The sequence below is a fragment of the Chanos chanos genome, chromosome 7 (assembly GCF_902362185.1).
Source record: "Chanos chanos chromosome 7, fChaCha1.1, whole genome shotgun sequence".
NCBI classification, from domain to species: Eukaryota; Metazoa; Chordata; class Actinopteri; order Gonorynchiformes; family Chanidae; genus Chanos; species Chanos chanos.
In genome coordinates, this window is record NC_044501.1 from 41,551,239 (window position 1) to 41,557,924 (window position 6,686).

Sequence of the window (6,686 nt, forward strand, 5' to 3'; positions counted from 1 at the left end):
CAGACCTTTTTCTTCTCTGCTTCTCTGCCTGTTCATGTGTGAAAAGGTTATTAAAAGGCAAAACTACCTTTGATACTAACCAACCAAGCAACCAAGCAAACAAACAAACGAACAAACAAACAGGAAAAACCTGCAGCCAACAATGGTGCTGTGGTCATGAAGAGTTTCAGCCTAAACCTAAATAGACTGAGATCATTTCCACAACAGACAAGAAAAGTCTGAATAAAATAGTGCTGTTTAGGGGACTGGATGCACAACTGATCAAACCTTGTTAAAGACTGACATGTTAAAGACTGACAGCTGACAAAACTAAATGTAGACGTATTAAAATGAATATTTTATGTGTCCTCTCTGCAGGTCTCTGCAGTCACCCAACATCTGTCTGTTCTGTTACCATTTAATTTCTCTTCTCCTTTCCCCTCTCTCCTCTTTGATAACTACATCTCTCTCTCTCTCTCTCTCTCTCTCTCTCTCTGTAGATATTGTCTTTTTATACTTCTTATTTTTCAAAACACATCACTCTGTAAGAGAGGAATAATTACCTTCTTATTTTATTTTTTTTATCTTTTTCTTATTTTCTCTGTCATATGACTGTCTGACATTGATGTATATGTATGTATATGTTATGTACATATAAATATATATACTCTCGCTGATGGTAGAATAATGACTTTACTTTTAGAGAATGCAACTGGCATGTATATGTAACTTTTCTATGGCGCTACGTTCACCTGAAGACATGGAGTCACATCCCACTCCAGGCATGGGAAGCGGGCGTGTTAGTAAGGAAGTTCAAAATCCCATAGGGTATAGTCTCTAGCACCAACACAGCACTGTAACCACTGACTATCATTACATGTACATAACTTTTTATATACCACTATATTCACTTGAAGACATGTAGTCACATCCAACTCCTGACCATAAACTGAATATATTATAATTTATAAGTGAGACAGTGTTGTATTGTTCATGTATCAGTGATGGTGATCAGTGATCATTGGTGCATGTGTTCAGGGCTGGTTAAGGGACTGCATGTTGAACGTTTCTTTTGGGTGACGTCTGGTGATGTGAGGTCAGGGGTACAGAGGGAATCATGCTTGACAGGATTGAACTTCTTACTTTGACTTTTCTAGTTAATACATGTTATTTTTCTCGTGTTCTTAGTGATGCTCAGTCCAGACTGTAGTTTATAGTGATATGAGAGAAGATTCCTCATTCTCTGTACTCATTCTCTTAATCAATATACAGTCTTTGACACGTAAACTATCTGGTGATTTCAGGAAAAAAAAAATATAAAGAAAAGTTAAAGAATTATTCTTTATACATGAACAGATACATAAGGGTTTTTTTTTTTTATTTTATTTTAGTGTCTGGTGGATGTGGGTGATTGATTGAAAGAATAATTAAAGAAACAGGAGAGAACTCAACTACCAGAATTTCAACTCAGCAGGCACAAGACAGAAACAGACACACACACACCACACACACACACACACACACACACACACACACACAAGCACACACATATATATGTATGCAGGGCAGAGATGAGAGTTTGTGGTTTGACTTCTGTTCTAGCTCTTCACACATCTGGGTTTAGACCAGTGAGTGTAGGAGGAGCTGTTTAATGACCATATACACTCCTCACCAACACTCTCACACTCACACAGACCCATGATAAGAGGTTCATGTCTGATATACAGAACAGTTTAGAACCATCAGTCCTCTACAAGATACAGTTAACATTCTCGGAGGAGACAAAAACTGAGCAATAAAATAAAATTAAAAGAGAAAGAAAAAAAAAAAAAAGGTTCTAATACTGAACTGTAATATCAAGTCACTAGGTAATATATGTAATATAATGTCACAATTTGATTGTACATGACAAAAGACAATTGCTACACCATTAATGATCAGCTGGAAAATTTAATCATATCGAATAAAACACACGGAAAAATGCATTAATTTAATTCTTGTCACCAAAGAGACTCTATAAAACAACATGCAAAAAGATACGTTATTGTGCTGAGCTGTTCACACTTATGTCTATTTGACTCATGTCTTAAGGTCTATGTGTTAAAATATCAGTATCACATGTTCTTCTCTTCTCAGAATTCTTCCTCTTTCTCATGAACATTTCTCAGTAAAGACTTTATTTAAGACTGATTACTGTGACACTCTGACTCCTACATTAAAAATATATTTATGGTCTTGTCAGGCAGCAATTGGAGGAGAGACCGTTTTACATTGTAATGTGGACTAATAAGTGTTTCATTAATTCTGAGGTTAAACATTGCACATCCTCTCCCCATGTCCCCCTGTTTCTCTCCTACATCTCTCTCTCTCTCTCTCTCTCTCTCTCTCACTCTCTCTCTCTCTCTCTCTCTCTCTCTCTCTCTCTCTCTCTCACTGTATTAGTTAGTGACCACATGGTGTCAGACATGAAAATGATTTAAACACTGGGTCTGATGAACTTTATGATCATTCTGAGCTCAGGACAAGTTGAGAATGTAAATGTAACAGAGTTAGATAATAAAGAAATTAGTTAATAATATTTACATGTTTGAACTGAACGTTTTAGTAATGCCGTTAAATAAGGTACGGTCACTTTAAAATCTTTAAGTTTGTGTTACGACATTAGTAGTGGCCAGGTTCTTTTGAAAAGAAAAAAAAACAACAGGAATGGAAAAAGCAGGGAGGAAATATGTTAAAAAGAGAACGTGTTGATGTGGAACTGGGCCTTTATTAAAAAGCTGCCTGCAAAGGAGGAACTGCCGCACGAGTGTCTTTCTAGGGGTGCAACACGAGCAGGTTTCATTTTACCCTGTAGCGCATAATTAACTGGTGACAATTTATTTTGTTTTCTCTTCCAGTAGAATGAATGTGCATGATGTCGTCGCATAGTGCAATGTGTTTTATCTTTTTTACCCAGTGTGTATTTTAGGTCTGCAGTCATCACACATCTCTCTCTCACACATCTCACACATTATCCTCTATGTGTATTATGTGTAGTTGTACAAAAGCTTGTGAGCAATCGTTACGGGGGGGTAGGGGGCTGTCGGGAGAGAGAGAGTGAGAGAGACACAAACGAAACAAGGCACACAAATACAATACACAGTGCGTAACACAACTGAAAACGCTAAGTTGGGACTAGGGTTTTGTTCATATCTTACCCAATGAAACATCTTCACTTTAAAAGCAAGAACCTAAAGTTTTTCAGAAGAAGAAGAAGAAGAAGAAGAAGAAGAGGAAGAAGAGGAAGAAGAAGAAGAAGAAGAAAACAAGATTCATAGAACCATAAAGACGATGAACTCTGTGTTTCAGTGTTCAGTGGTATCTAATCACAAATAATCAAGTTTTCCGTCAACTACATGTATTGGCAGGTTTAATTATGAATCCATCACTCCTGTGCTCTGAGTTTGTTTATTTCTCTGTGTTTTAGTGCTGTGTGCTCTACTCCACTCTGGACATACCCAAGGTAATGAACACATTATGAGTGTTTTTATTTACTTTACACTGTATTTGTCCTGTGTGTGTTAAACTTTACTCACAGGACTGAGATTCAGTCCTGCTCTTCATTTAGGACTCACAGTCTGTAATAGGACAACAGTGAATGTTGTGAAGGATGTATTATCACAAAGTTTTATATAAACTTACAAACAAATGTAAAAATAATTGCAGTATGTGTTGGCTATTGACACAAATTCATCCTTTTCATTCAGTGAGATGTGTGCTTGTGTTATGCAGAGAAACCCAGAGCTGCTTTAAGAGTGGATCCTGATGGCAGTGAGATCTTCATTGGAGAGACTTTCACTCTCAGATGTTACATATATGGGGGAGGAGGAAACATTCAGTGGGTTTATAAGTTTTATAAGAATGGTGTTCCCATAACATCTTACTATCATGAAAATCGTGAATACTCACTCAGTGCCACTACTAAGGATCAGAGTGGTAAATATGCTTGTCAAGGATCACAGAAAGGTGGCAGTCAAAATTCACAGAAGAGTAATGCTGTAACAGTGACAGTGTCAGGTGAGTCTGTTAATATTCATTTCTACACTGTTAAAGTTTGTCATCATTAACTGACTGTAAAAGAAAAAGAAAAATAAAAGTGAGACATATGTCCTTAACATCATGAGTATGATTTGATGTACAGTGTTTAATGGATCAGTACTGATGTCAGGTTTTGATACATGATTATTCATATTTAATAATGCTGCTGAGCGTCTCGTTGTTCAACCTGAGTGATGTGTGATAAAGAAATGGAGGAGAATGTTCTCTGTGGTGTTTTAGAAACAAATGGTACCAGTGTAATTATGAATCCTGACTGTGAATACATTAAAAAAGGGTTTTCCTCTTCTCTCCATTTGTACAGATTTACCTACATCTACACTCACTGTTACACCAGAGACCACTGTGTACAGTGGAGAGACAGTCAGTCTGAAGTGTGTGATAAAGACTAAAACTGAATGGAGATATAAGTGGTATAAAGGCAGCACTAAGTCTGCAGTGTCTCAGTCTCATGGTTCCACTATAACTGGAGACACATTCACCATCAGAGCAGCTGCTGTGAACTGACCAGGATCAGTACTGGTGTCAGGGAGAGAGTTATTACAGACCCAAATCCTCACAAAGCAGCAATGAAATTACTCTCACTGTTAAAGGTGAGTAACATGTGTGATAGTCTGAGGTGTGTGTCATATGTTTGTGTGTGTGTGTGTGCGTGTGTGTGTGTGAGAGAGAGAGATATGCTGAGATGCATCTCATGCATGTGATACACTGGCACCATGTGAGAATTTTAGCACAAAAGTCACACAAAGGTTAAAAGTAAAGGCAACTGGCCTCCGTTAGAATGAAAGAAAAACTTTTTTTTGGTTTAGTGTCAAGACTGTGAGTATTTTAGTCTGTATCCATTTTAAATTAATCAGTAACATTACCGTTGTATTGTCCACTGATTACTACGGGACAGGTTACACATAGGTTTCTCAGACCAAAGATTTGTGAAGTTACAGTGAAATCAGTATTAATGTCAGAGACTTAAACATAACAGGCCCATGTTGTCAGTAGTTGGAGATAAGAAATTTCTTTGTGTTCGCTGTGTGAAACATTATAAAGAAGAGAATATGAAAGATGATAAAGAATAAAAACTGTTACATATTTTAAATGGTCTAACTGAATTATGCCCCTCTCCATCTTGTCATTAATTTTTGTAAGTATAATAAACATCTTTTGTATTTACTCACAGACTTACCAGAAGCTAAACTCACAGTAAAACCAGACACCACTGTGTACACTGGAGAGACAGTCAGTCTTAAGTGTGAGATAGGGACTGAAAGTGGATGGAGATATAAGTGGTATAAAGGCAGTTCTCACATTAGATTGTCTACATCTGTACATCACACTGTAAGTGGAGACACACTGACCATCAGAGAAGCTATTGAATCTGATGAGGGATCAGTACTGGTGTGAGGGAGAGAGAGACAACAGACCACATCCTCACAACCCAGTAAATCTGTCAATCTGACTGTGAGAGGTGAGTTTTGTTCAGACTCTTTTCTGATGGAGATTTTTCAAGATGCTGCATTACATCTCATCAGTAAATTAAACTTAACATTTTGAGGTAATGCTTTATTTTAAAGTTGAGAAACTAAGAGGTAACAAATAGCTTGTTTGTCACTGAATAACACAGAACACTTATTTTGAAGTTTTAAATGTTTCATCTCATCCTGCGTCACTGCCCACATACTGAGAGTTTGTCAGTAAACCCTAAAATAGAATGTGACCGGTTTTGAAATAAAGAAACGCACATTTTAGAGGACAGAATTTCATAGTTATGATTAATTCAGCTGCTCTAATGCCTTTTTTAATGTATTAGAAAATATGCACCTAATATTGTTTTGTTCCTCTGAACTATAGCACAGCCCAAAACTACGCTGACCATAGCTCCAAACTGGAGTCCTGTGTACAATGGAGAGACAGTCAGTCTGAAGTGTGTGATAGAGTCTGGTAGGAACTGGAGATATAAGTGGTATAAAGGCAGCACTCAGACTGCAGTGTCTCAGTCTAATGGTTCCACTATAACTGGAGACACATTCACCATCAAAGCAGCTGCTGTAACTGACCAGGATCAGTACTGGTGTCAGGGAGAGAGTGATTACAGACCCAAAGCCTCACAAAGAAGCAATGAAATTACTCTCACTGTTAAAGGTGAGTAACATGTGTGATAGTCTGAGATGTGTGTCATATGTTTGTGTGTGTGTGTGTGTGTGTGTGTGTGTGCGTGTATGTGAGATATTCTTCGATGCATTTCATGCATGTGATACACTGGCACCATGTGAGAATTTTAGCACAAAAGTCACACAAGTTAAAAGCAAAGGCAACTGGCCTCCATTAGAATGAAAGAAAAACTTGTTTTTGGTTTAGTGTCAAGACTGTGAGTATTTTAGTCTGTATCCATTTTAAATTAATCAGTAACATTACCGTTGTACTGTACACTGATTACTATGGGACAGGTTACACGAAGGTTTCTCAGACCAAAGATATGTAAAGTTACAGTGAAATCAGTATTAATGGCATATTTTTTCATTCCTCTGAGCTATAGCACAGCCCAAAGCTACGCTGACCATAGCTCCAAACTGGAGTCATGTGTACAGTGGAGAGACAGTCAGTCTGAAGTGTGTGAT